The sequence below is a fragment of the Moschus berezovskii genome, chromosome 6 (assembly GCF_049115385.1).
Source record: "Moschus berezovskii isolate FMDL1 chromosome 6, NW_MosBer_1.0, whole genome shotgun sequence".
Lineage (NCBI taxonomy): Eukaryota > Metazoa > Chordata > Mammalia > Artiodactyla > Moschidae > Moschus > Moschus berezovskii.
This window is the reverse complement of record NC_142465.1, coordinates 82,337,985-82,351,266: the sequence shown is the minus strand read 5'-3', so window position 1 is coordinate 82,351,266 and position 13,282 is coordinate 82,337,985. Positions and strand designations below refer to the sequence as shown.

At 39.2% G+C, this 13,282-nt stretch overlaps 1 long non-coding RNA gene across 1 annotated transcript; it reads right to left on the bottom strand.

The window, feature by feature from the left end:
* Positions 1-3,155: 3,155 nt before the first annotated feature.
* Positions 3,156-10,856, bottom strand: LOC148777668 (uncharacterized). Its single transcript, XR_016037520.1, has 3 exons — positions 10,589-10,856; positions 3,874-3,999; positions 3,156-3,734 (listed from the first exon to the last, which is right to left on the bottom strand). It is a non-coding gene; the product is annotated as an uncharacterized LOC148777668 (long non-coding RNA).
* Between the last annotated feature and the right edge of the window lie 2,426 nt (positions 10,857-13,282).

Here is a 13,282-nt window from a genome sequence, read left to right as displayed (position 1 = left end):
CTTTATGGTCTTACTCTCACATCCATACATGACTACCGGAAAAATCATAGCTTTGACTATACAGAACTTTGTTGGCAAAATGATGTCTCTGCTTTTAAGTACACTGTCCAGGTTTATCATAGCTTTTCTTCCAAAGAGCAAGTGACTTTTAATTTCATGGCTGTAGTCACCATCTGCAGTGATTTTGGAGCCCAAGAAAATAAAGTCTGTCACTGTTTCCATTGCTTCCCCATCTTTTTGCCATGAAGTGATGGGACTGGATGCCATGATCTTCACTTTTTGAATGTTGAGTTTGAAACCAGCTTTTTCACTCTCCTCTTTCACCTTCATCAAGAGGCTCTTTAGTTCCTCTTCACTTTCTACCATTAGGGTGGTATCACCTGCATATTTAAGGTTACTGGTATTTCTCCAGGCAATCTTGATTTCCACTTGTACTTCATAGTCCAGCATTCCTCATGATGAAAGTTAAATAAGCAGGGTGACGATATACAGCCTTGACATATTCCTTTCCAAATTTTGAACCAGTGCATTGGTCCATGTCTGGTTCTGTTACTTCTTGACCTGCATACAGGTTTCTGAGGAGGCAAGTAAGGTGGTCTGGTATTTCCATCTCTTTAAGAATTGTCCAGTTTGTTGTGATCCACACAGTCAATGGATTTAGCCTGGTCAGTGAAGCAGAAGTAGATGTTTTTCTGGAATTCCCTTGCTTTCTCTGTGATCCAACAGGATGGTGGCAATTTGATCTTTGTTCCTCTACCTTTTCTAAACCCAGCTTGTACATCTGGAAGTCCTCAGTTCACATGCTGTTGAAACCTAGCTTGATGGATTTTGAGCATTACCTTGTTAGATGAGAAATGAGTGCAGTTGTGCGGTAGTTGGAAGATTCTTTGGTACTGCCCTTCTTTGGGATTGGAATGAATGTGAGAGTTGGACGGTGAAGAAAGCTGAGCATCGAAGAATTGATGCTTTTGAACTGTGGTGTTGGAGAAGACTCTTGAGAGTCCCTTGGACTGCAAGGAGATCCAACTAGTCCATCCTAAAGGAAATCAGTCCTGAATATTCTTTGGAAGGACAGGTGTTGAAGCTGAAACTCCAGTATTTTGGCCACCTGATGCAAAGAGCTAACTCATTTGAAAAGACCCTGATGCTGGGAAAGGTTGAAGGCAGGCAGAGAAGGGGACGACAGAGGATGAGATAGTTGGATGGCATCACTGATTCAACAGACATGAGTTTGAGTGAACTCTGGGAGTTGGTGATGGACAGGGAGGCCTGGCGTGATGCAGTCCATGGGGTCACAAAGAGTTGAACACGACTGAGTGACTGAACAGAACTGAAGGTAATAAAGTGAAAGTCACTCAGTTCAGTTCGGTTCAGTCATTCAGTCATGTCCAACTCTTTGTGACCCATGGATTACACAGTCCATGGAATTCTCCAGGCCAGTATACTGGAGTGGGTAGCCTTTCCCTTCTCCTAGTGATCTTCCTAACCCAGGTCTCCCGCATTGCAGTCGGATTCTTTACCAGCTGAGCCACAAGAGAAGCCCAAGAATACTGGAGTGGGTAGCCTATCCCTTCTTCAGCGGATCCTCCTGACCCAGGGATCAAATCGGGGTCTCCTGCATTGAAGGAGGATTCTTTACCAACTGAGCCCTCAGGGACTGGTACAATTCAAAAGACTTCCTAAAATTTCCACATTGCTCTCTAGAGGGCAGTACAGTTCCTGTGGAATATCACCGAAATCAAAAAGATCTGCTGCTGCGGCTGCTAAGTCGCTTCAGTCATGTCCGACTCTGTGTGACCCCATAGACGGCAGCCCACCAGGCTCGGCCATCCCTGGGATTCTCCAGGCAAGAATACTGGAGTGGGTTTCCATTTCCTTCTCCAATGCATGGAAGTGAAAATTGAAAGTGAATCGCTCAGTCGTGTCCGACTCTTTGCGACCCCATGGACTGCAGTCCACCAGGCTCCTCTGTCCATGGGATTTTCCAGGCAAGAGTACTGAAGTGGGGTGCCATTGCCTTCTCCGCAAAAATATCTACTACAGGCTAAACCGCTCTGGGTTACCATTCCCTTCTCCAGGGGATCTTGCCGACTCAGGGATCAAAACCAGGTCTCCTGCATTGCAGCCAGATTCTTTACCATCTGAACTGCCAGGGAAGTCCTTCAGGGTTTAGATAGGGAGCATTATTCTCCTGCCTGGAAGGCTGGCTTAGGGTAAAGGTGAGTGGTTGGATCAAAGGTATATTTTTTTCTTTGCCTAGCCCCCCAGGGCGGAGAAGGCAATGGCAAGCCACTCCAGTACTCTTGCCTAGAAAATTGCATGAACAGAGGAGCCTGGTAGGCTGCAGTCCATGGGGTCGCTACTAGTCAGACATGACTGAGCAACTTCACTTTCACTTTCACACATTGGAGAAGGAAATGGCAACCCACTCCAGTGTTCTTGCCTGGAGAATCCCAGGGATAGCGGAGCCTGGTCGGCTGCCATCTATGGGGTCACACAGAGTCGGACACGACTGAAGCGACTTAGCAGCAGCAGCAGCAGCAGCCCCCCAGGGAAGTTCCTCTAGAGAAGGGAATCGCAATCCACTCCAGTATTTTTGCCTGGAGAATTCCATGGACAGAGAAGCCTGGCTGGCTACAGTCCTTGGGGTTGCTAAGAGTTGAACACGACTGAGTGACTAACACGTATAACACACACACAGTTCCCAGGGAAGTCTGGAGTTTTGGTGCTTCCACAGAAATCAAAGCCAAAGGTAACATTTGATACATTTCTCCTGCATTTTAAGTTTTCCTTGATCAGTTTGCCTGGCATAGAAAGATAGGGTCAAAAACCTTTCCCTACAAAAAATGATAGTATAAATGCAGAGATTTCCATCTATATCTATATGTGGGGATACACATATATGCATATTGTATCTTTACGCTGATACATGTTGACTGTGTCATTGTACTGTAGAAAAACTGAAGGCAATCTAAATGTCTGTGTACAGGAGAGTTGATTTTAAAAAGAAAAAGCAAACCTATGGCACATCAATAAAATGAAATTCAGAAATGCCTTGGAGATATTTCAAGTATAGTAACCAAAAGTGAGGGTTCAGCTGCTTGTTGCTCAAAAGTCACTAAAGAATCAAGGTTGGTAGAAAGGAAATGCTTTATTTTGGAGGAGGGCATCCTGGGGGTGGGTGAAGGCAAACCAAAGGCTGACCCCCTCCCATGTCTCACCCCCACCAACAATCAATGGGCAAGAGCTTTCATTCATGGAGGGGGGGTGGCTACATGCAGAAACAGCAGTCAGTTCTGACAGTCATGTAGTGGTCTGATCAGTGTCATCTTGATTGTTTTAAGTACAATTAATTTCAGTTCCAGGATCGGTTTGTTCCTACTTCTTTGAGGCCTGTTCTTGGCACTGTAGCAGCTTATGTCATGGCTACGGTCTGATTATCAGTTAATTTCTTCCACCTGATGAGTGTTTTCATATTTATAAGACAGCTCACAGGATATAGCTCAGAATATTATCTGTAGCTCTTGAAGAACTTAAAGTCCTGGATTTTGCTTAATAACTATACTATTACTGCTAAATTTCCTTTGACTGTTTTCCTTTCTTTTCTTTTCTGCATTTTCTCACCTCTCTGATTAAATTTATTCTTTGGCTAAAATTTTTCTGCAGACAAAAGGCAGGCTGAGGACATGGTGGGGCAAGGACCATATGCTCTGTTCCAGAACTGTTCCAGACCACTGTAATAAAGAAAATAATGCAATAAAGCAAGTCACAAGAATTTTTTGGTTTCTCAGTGTGTGTAAGAATAATGTTTACACTGTAATGTAGTCTATTAAGTGCACAATAGCACTGCATCTAAAAAACCAATGTACATACCTTAATTTAAAAATACTTCACTGCTGGGAGTTCTCTGGGGGTCTAGTGGTTAGGGCAGAGTGCTTTAAACTGCTATGGCCTGGGTTTACTCCTTGGTCAGGGAACTGAGATGTGGTGTGCCTCCACCTTAAAAAAAAAAAAAAAGAAATGTTCATTGGCTACATTAAAAAAAATTTATTTGCTAAGAAATGATACCCCTCACCTGAGCTTTCAGTGAGTTATAATCTTTTAGTTTGTGGTAAGTCTTGCTTGTAATTTATGGCTGCTGACTGATCAGGGTGGTCGATGATGAAGATTGGGGTGGGCTATGGCAATTTCTTAAAATAAGACAATGAAATTTGCCATATCAATTGACTCTACCTTTCATGAACAATTTCTCTGCAGCATTCAATGCTGTTGTCAATAGATAGCATTTTACTCATGGAAGAGTTTCTTTCAAAATTTGAATCAATCCTTTCAAATCTTGCCACTGCTTTATCAACTCAGTATGTATAATTTTCTAAATCCCTTGCTGTCATTTCAACAATGTTCACCAGGAGAGATTCAATCTCAAGAAAATACTTTTTTTTTTTTTGCTCATTCATAAGAAATAACTCCTTATCCATTTGAGTTTTGTCAAGAGATTGCAGCAATTCATCCATATCTTGAGGTTCCACTTTTAATTCCAGTTCTCTTGCTATTTTCACCTCCACTGAAATCATGAACTCTTCAAAGTCATTCATGAAGGTTTGAATTAACTTCTTTCAAACTCCTGTTAACGCTATTTTGACCTCTTCCCATGAATCACAAATGTTTTATATACATATATATATATAATTTTATCTATTTATGTAGACTGTGCTGGGTCTTCTACGCAGGCTCTTCTCTACTTGTGGAGAATAGGGGCTACTCTCTAGCTGTGACACGCAGGCTTCTCAGTGAGGTGGTTTCTCTTGTTGCAGAGCATGGGCTCTAGGGCATGTGGGCTTCACTAGTTGTGACTCTTGGGCTCTAGATCACAGGTTCAGTAGTTGTAGCGCATGGGCTTAGTTGCTCTGTGACATGTGGGATCTTCTGGGATCAGGGTCAAACCTCTCCTTCATCAGCAGTCAGGTTCTTTACCACTTAGCCACCAGGGAAGCCCTCACAAAGGTTCCTAATGACATCTAGAATGGTGAATCCTTTCCAAGTTTTTAATTTATTTTGCTCAAATCTATTAGAAGAATCACTGATTAAGTCAGCTACAGTCTTGGAAAATGTATTTCTTAAATACTAAGACTTGAAATTTGAAATTACTTCTTGATCCATGGGCTTCATAATTGATGCTGTATAAACAGACATGAAAACAACATTAATCTGGTTGTACATCTCCCTCAGAGCTTTTGTGTGTCCAGGTGTATGTCAATGAGCAGTTATATATGTTTTTAAAATATTTTTTACTGTGGACCGTTTTCAAAGTCTTTATTGAATTTGTTACAATATTGCTTCTGTTTTATGTTTCTGTTTTGGCTGCAAGGTATATGGGATCTTAACTCCCTGACCTGGGATCAAACCTGAATCCCCTGCATTGGAAGGCAAATTCTTAACCACTGGATCACCAGGGAAGTCCTTGAGCAGTTAATTTTGAAACGAGTCTTTTTTTTTCTGAGCAGTAGCTTTCAACAGTGGTCTGGAAGTATTTAGTAAACCATGCTGTAAACAGACGTGCTGTCATTCAGGCTTTGTTGTTCCCTTAATAGAGTACATACAGAGTAGAGTAGATTTAGCATAATTCTAAAGGCCATAGGATTTTTGGAATGGTAAGTGAGCATTGGCTTCAACTTAAAATCACTGGCTGCATTAGCCCATAACAAGACAGTCAGTCTGTCTTTTGAAGCTTGAAGCCAGACATTGACTTCTCTCTAGTCATGACAGTCTTAGATGGCATCTTCTCCCAATAGAAGGCTGTTTCATCTACAATGAAAACCTGTTTTGTAGTGTAGCCACTTTCACTAATGATGTTAGTTAGCTATGTCATCTGGATAACCTGCTACAGCTGTTACATCTGTACTTGCTGCTTCACCTTGCACTTTTATGTTGAGAAATGGCTTCTCTCCCTAAGCCTCACGAATCAGCCTCTGTTAGCTTCAAACATTTCATCTGTAGCTCCCTCATCTCTCTTAGCCTTTGCAGAATTGAAGATAGTTAGGGCCTTGTTCTAAATCAGTCTTTGGCTTAAGGGAATGTTGTGGCTGATTTAATCTTCCATCCAGACCATTACAACTTTCTCCATATCAACAAGAAGGTTATTTTGCTTTCTTATCATTGGTGTGTTTACTGAAGTAGCACTTTTAATTTCTTTCAAGAACCTTCCCTTTGCATTCATAACTTGGCTAATTGTTTGGCAAAGAGCCCTGGCTTTCATCCTATCTCAGTTTTTGAGATGCCTTCCTCACTGAGCTTAATCATTCCTTTTACTTGTACACTTCAGGGGTCATTGCAGGGTTATTAATTGGTCTAATTTCTATATTGCTGTGGTTCAAGGAATCAGGAGGCCTGAGAAGGCAGAGAGAGATGGGAATGGCTGGTCCATGAAGCAGTCAAAATATACATATTTATCAATTAAATTGATCATCTTACATAGATGAAGTTCATAGTGCTTCAAAATAATCACAATACTAACATTAAAGATCACTGATCACAGATCACCATAATAAAATAATAATGAAAAATTTGAAATATCATGAGACTTATCAAAATGTGACACAGAGACACAAAACAAGCAAATGCTATTGGAAAAATGGCACCAACAGATGTGTTGGTTGCTGGGTTGCCACAAACCTTCAATTTCAACAAAATGTAATATCTGGAAAGTGCCATAATATAAAGCACAATAAAATGACTGTGTCACAGTAGCCATTAAAAAGTGATGTATATCAATTCCCTGACTTTGAAGAATTTTCTCAGTAGCAACAAAACTATAAATTTGATATGTGTAGAAATAGAATTGAAACAATACAAACTAACATATTGGTGGTTAACATATTAGTACTAACATGATTAGTTAGTCTATAATCTGAAAATTGCAGGAAATGTTAGGAGGTTTATAGTAGAATGACTCTGTAAGTCATGACTATAAGCCACAGAAAGCCATGTATGATGTCTCAATTTTAATCTGGTCTCTCTCATTTTTTTTTTTCTTTTTCCAATATTGCTCAAATTTATGTGACTATGAAACCCTATTTTCATGTGAAATTCTTTGAGAACTATTTTGCTACACCTTTCAGAGAAAGCAGTATTTGAAGAAATTGGTAGAGTGTGAGATAAATACAAATGCATGAATTTTCTTGTGAAATAATACTGTAAACATACAGAGCTCTAATTATGTTCTAGGTGTTGTTTTAGTGCTTAACAAGTATTCACTCATTTAATATTCATGACAAGCCTATGAAATGAGCTACACTTATGGTCTTCAGTTCAGTCCAGTTCAGTCATTCAGTCGTGTCTGACTCTTTGCAACCCCATGAATCACAGCACACCAGGCCTCCCTGTCCATCACCAACTCCCGGAGTTCACTCAAACTCATGTCCATCGAGTAGGTGATGCCATCCAGCCACCTCATTCTCTGTCATCCCCTTCTCCTCCCGCCCCCAATCCCTCCCAGCATCAGAGTCTTTTCCAGTGAGTCAACTCGTCGCATGAGGTGGCCAAAGTACTGGAGTTTCAGCTTTAGCATCAGTCCTTCCAATGAACACCCAGGATTGATCTCCTTTAGAATGGACTGGTTGGATCTCCTTGCAGTCCAAGGGACTCTCAAGAGTCTTCTCCAGCACCACAGTTCAAAAGCATCAATTCTTCGGCGATCAGCTTTCTTCACAGTCCAACTCTCACATCCATACATGACTACTGGAAAAAATATAGCCTTGACTAGATGGACCTTTGTTGGCAAAGTAATGTCTCTGCTTTTTAATATGCTGCCTAGGTTGGTCATAACTTTCCTTCCAAGGAGTAAGCGTCTTTTAATTTCATGGCTGCAATCAGCATCTGCAGTGATTTTGGAGCCCAGAAAAATAAAGTCTGACACTGTTTCCACTGTTTCCCCATCTATTTCCCATGAAGTGATGGGACCAGATGCCATGATCTTAGTTTTCTGAATGTTGAGCTTTAAGCCAACTTTTTCACTCTCCTCTTTCACTTTCATCAAGAGGCTTTTGAGTTCCTCTTCACTTTCTGCCATAAGGGTGGTGTCATCTGCATATCTGAGGTAATTGATATTTCTCCTGGCAATCTTGATTCCAGCTTGTGCTTCTCCCAACCCAGCGTTCCTCATGATGTACTCTGCATTTTAGTTAAATAATCATGATGGTGTGATCACTCACCTAGAGCCAGACATCTTGGAATGTGAAGTCAAGTGGGCCTTAGAAAGTATCACTACCAACAAAGCTAGTGGAGGTGATGGAATTCCAATTGAGCTATTTCAAATCTTGAAAGATGATGCTGTGAAAGTGCTGCACTCAATATGCCAGCAAATTTGGAAAACTCAGCAGTGGCCACAGGACTGGAAAAGGTCAGTCTTCATCCCAATCCCAAAGAAAGGCAATGCCAAAGAATGCTCAAACTACTGCCCAATTGCACTCATCTCACACGCTAATAAAGTCATGCTCAAAATTCTCCAAGCCAGGCTTCAGCAATATGTGAACCGTGAACTTCCAGATGTTCAAGCTGGTTTTAGAAAAGGGAGAGGCACCAGAAATCAAATTGCCAACATCCGCTGGATCACAGAAAAAGCAAGAGAGTTCCAGAAAGCATCTATTTCTGCTTCATTGACTATGACAAAGGTCTGCTGCTGCTGCTGCTAAGTCGCTTCAGTTGTGTCCGACTCTGTGCGACCCCACAGACGGCAGCCCACCAGGCTCCCCCGTCCCTGGGATTAGGAGATGTCATTTGTCAGATTTCTCTTTATAACAAAAATAGGAGAGTTCCAAAGAGAAGAAGATTCTTCACTATGTTTTAATTTTAGTTATGTCTATAAGTTTTTTGCTGCTAAGTCACTTCAGTCGTGTCCGATTCTGTGTGACCCCATAGACGGAAGCCCACCAGGCTCCCCTGTCCCTGGGATTTTCCAGGCAAGACACTGGAGTGGCTTGCCATTTCCTTCTCCAATGTGTGAAAGTGGAAAGTGAAAAGTGAAAGTGAAGTCGCTCAGGCGTGTCCGACCCTTAGCGACCCCACGGACTGGAGCCTACCAGGCTCCTCCATCCATGGGATTTTCTAGGCAAGAGTACTGGAGTGGCCGTTTGTAATTCTTTTTTTACGTGAGGGGCCATTGCTCTGTCCAAATTGGCTTATCATACTTCTAAGTTATTTTATTGTATTGTTTGTTAAATGAGTAGTGGCTCCTAGGAAAAATGTGGAATGTATATCTGAGTTTGCCATATCTTATATCTTTTTATTAAAAGCATATACCTTACTATTTTTTTTAGCAACTATGAAGTGTCTTGTATATTAGCATTTTATAGATTGGTGAATATATTATCATATAATAAATATGTATAAATATATAATACATATATAAATATATATATTATACATTATATATTTATTAATAGTTTAGAATCTCTTTAGTTTCTGTAAGAAAAACTTTTTGTAAGAGGAAGTTAATGTTCAGTAATTAATGTTTTAAACTCTTATTTGGAAATGACCTACTTATTTAATAAACTTATTATTTAATTTAGTACAGCTCTAGAAATTTAAGCTATCCCAATCCTAAGAGATTATTTTAGATTATAATAATATAATAATATTCTATTACAGATATAATTATTTTAATATAGTTCTTTTAAAATATAATTATTTTTAATAGAGTTTATCTAAAAGTTTTCATCTCATTTATATATTTATATATATATAAAAAGAGTTACCTTTTTGTTGACAAATTTAGTTTAAGTATTATATAATGTTGATGACTTAAGACATGTCTTAATTAGATTAGCAAACAATTATATTTAAATTATATTTATATTTAAATAAACATAACATTTAATATTGAATATTTTTTAGTTCATGTGAACATGAATTTAAATAGAGCTCATTAACTTCAAATTATCTAAAAACAAAGCTGGTATATCGATGGCAGCACTGCTGGATGTTGAGTGGAAAAGATGGAATTTGCCCCTAGTTTTTGTTGAAGGGGACCTGGGGGGTTCCCTGCTTGGAGTTACCCAGAATAGTTTTTCCTTCAATGTCAAATTTAGTTTTACAATCTTTGGCCCAATGCATTCCTCTACGGCAGCGAAGGCAGATTTTTGGAGGTTTTTTATTTTTACTTTTTTAAATTTTTCCTTTTTTTTAAATTAGTTTTTTTAGGGCAGTCTCTTTTTAACTGGTTCTTATTTTCACATGTAAAGCATCTTTCATTTCCCTTTGTAAAGGCAGCAACCATTGTTTCAGCTAGCATTTGCATCTTCTGAGTTTCTAATCCTAGATCACAATAAGCCTTTAAATAATCAATAATAGTCCCTGTCTCACGAATTGGAGCTATAGCTTTTTGGTATTTCTGATTTGCATTTTCATAAGCAAGTAATTTCTCTAGTTGCCCTTTGCCTTTTTCTCTAATTACAGTACGGGAAATAGCAGTTTCTAATCTAGCTAAAAAATAAGCATACGTTTCATTAACTCCCTGAACTCTAAATAAGTGCTGAAGTAAAAGAAAAGTGATGGGGCTTTCCAGCCGTATTACCCATGTCTTAGTACTTACCGGCCTCAATAAATAGGCCCCTGGGGTCCTCCATCCGAATCTGCCTATGTGTACCAAGTTCCTGTTCTGGGCGCCACTTGTTGAAGTCCTTTAATGGACCAGAACCTGGTGGTCTGGAGTCAACTGATAAGAAAGTAAAGGAGAGAGAAAGAGGCTGATATTCCTTGGTTTACGCAGAAAGCCAATAAAGCCCATGGCACGGGGCCTGCTCTGTTCACGAAGGCCTCAGGAGCCCTCTCCATGAGGTGAAGGCACAGAGCGCCTTCTCTAGAGGGTCTTAGAAGCCCGGGCAGGAAAGTGAACACAGAGAGCCTCTACGCTCCAGGAATTAGCCTGAAAAAGAGAGAGAGGGAGAGAGAGAGAAAGCAAGACACAGGGACCAAAGCTCTGATGGAGCAAAGGTGTTTTATTCAACATTGTGTAGGTATTTATACTGTCTTACAAGATAGCTATTTTCAGAAGAGATAAAATAAAAACTTACAAGTTATCAAGGTAACAAGAGGTCATCCATATGAAAGAGAGAGAGTTGTAAATAATCACTTTTACCATATGGTTCCTAAAAAGGAAGAGGGTACTTATCACCATATAGAAAAACTAACGAAGGAAATGCCTGGATTCCTCAGCCCCCAGGAGAGGCTTGCCTCTCCTCTCAATTCCTGAATATTCAGGAATTAATAAGGAACAGAGAATTCCTGACAGATCCAAAACAGCACACAGGAAGCCTCCTGTGATGCTTCCTGACAAAAAACTTTTGTTTAGATGGGCTATGTCAATCAATATTTAATGTATTATTTAAACACAACAATAACAAATTCATTCCAGATCAGCAAAAATAACATATTGTTTAAAGATAACTTATATTTCCCCCAAATAAAATAATACTGAGTAGAATGGCATCATTTTACATGTTTTCAAATCTCATTAATATCTGCCTTAATAGAAGGCAGGTGGGTTTTCACATCTGTTTATATATACAATCTGCAGCAATATCGCATGTAAACTCCATAGACTCATGAAAGAAAAAGAGAGAAAAAGGAAAATAATGTCTTGTATTATTACAAAAACAGTTTGACTCCACAGACCTCTTTAAAGGATTTTGTGGCCCCTACCATCACGGGGTCTCAAAGACCACACTTGGAGCTCCTGCTGTAGGGGAACACAAAGTTAGGATTCAGACCCTGTGAAGTAAAATGTTAAGTGGATGGAAAATTTCCAAATAATATCTTCTTTTTCCTCACTGGGCCTCCCTGTGGCCCCCAACATATTGTCTTTAGCAACTGGGCTATCATGGAAGCTCAGTTGGTAAAGAAACAAAAGAAAAGTTTTTGGATTTTTTACCAACTGAGCTATTCTGTACCAACTGAGCTATCAGGGAAGCCCCAGTGTATTTTCTAGTACAGATTTAAATGATTTTTGTCCGGAAGAAAAGATAACTAAAAAGGTTACAATTTTCACTCTAATTAAACAGTTTTCTATTTAATTTAGCAATCATATGTTCACATTTTTCCCCCCAGTGGCTGTGTGTGTGTTTGCGTATACATATATACACACAGTTCCTCAAATTCTCCTTTGAACCAATTTTTCCATCAAGCTGGTCCCCTTCATTAATTAGTTAAATAAACTTTTAACCTAGATTCACCTTTGATAGTTGCTCACCTTATATTTCTTTAATTCATACTTGTAAGTATTTGAAAGTTATACTTTGATGTTTCTCAACGTCTTATCTTGAAAAATTACAAAATTTTAGAAAAGTTGCAAGTATACTGCAGTGAGCACTCATACCGCTTACTTAGATTCAATCATTAAATTTTTACCACGTTTGCTCTAACTAATTCTCTCTTTCCATTCACCTAATAGTCTATAGTAAAGATAATTAGTCTATTAGTAAAGGTAATTTAAAAGATAAATTTTCCCAGTGGCCAGGAAAGGGAGGAAAGAATTTTCCCCTATTTCCCTTCTTTTTTTTCTTTAAATTAATTTATTTTTTCTTGAAGGATAATTGCTTTACAGAATTTTGGTGTTTTCTATCAAACCTCAACATGAATCAGCTATGGGTATGCATATATACCCTCCCTTTTGAATTTCCCTCCCCATTCCACCCCTCTAGGTCGATACAAAGCCCCTGTTTGAGTTTCCTGAGCCATAAAACAAATTCCCGTTGGCTATCTATTTTACATATGGCAATGTAAGTTTCCATGTTACTCTTTCCATACATCTCACCCTCTCCTCCCCTCTCCCCACGTCCACAAGTCTATTCTCTCTGTCTGTTTCTCCATTGCTGCCCTGTAAATAATTCTTCAGTACCATTTTTCTAGATTCCATATATATGATATTTATCTTCCTCTTTCTGACTTACTTCACTCTGTATAATAGGTTCTAGGTTCATCCAACTCATTAGAAAGGCTGTGAATCTTTTCTCTATTTTTTTTTTTTTAATAAACATTTTACTTTAGATGCTAAATGTAAGGGCACTCTCCTACACGTCCAAACACAGTGATCTCACTCAGAAAGTTTAGAATTTATACAGTAAGCCAGCCTATTATCTAACATACATATTCATATTCTAATTTCCCAACAGTTTTAATAATCTTCTTTATAGCTTTTCTTTTGTTTCTTTTTGTTTCAGTATCCAACCAGCATTACACATTTCTTCTTTAGGAATTTAAACCTTCCATTGACTTGGTAAGAGCTTAC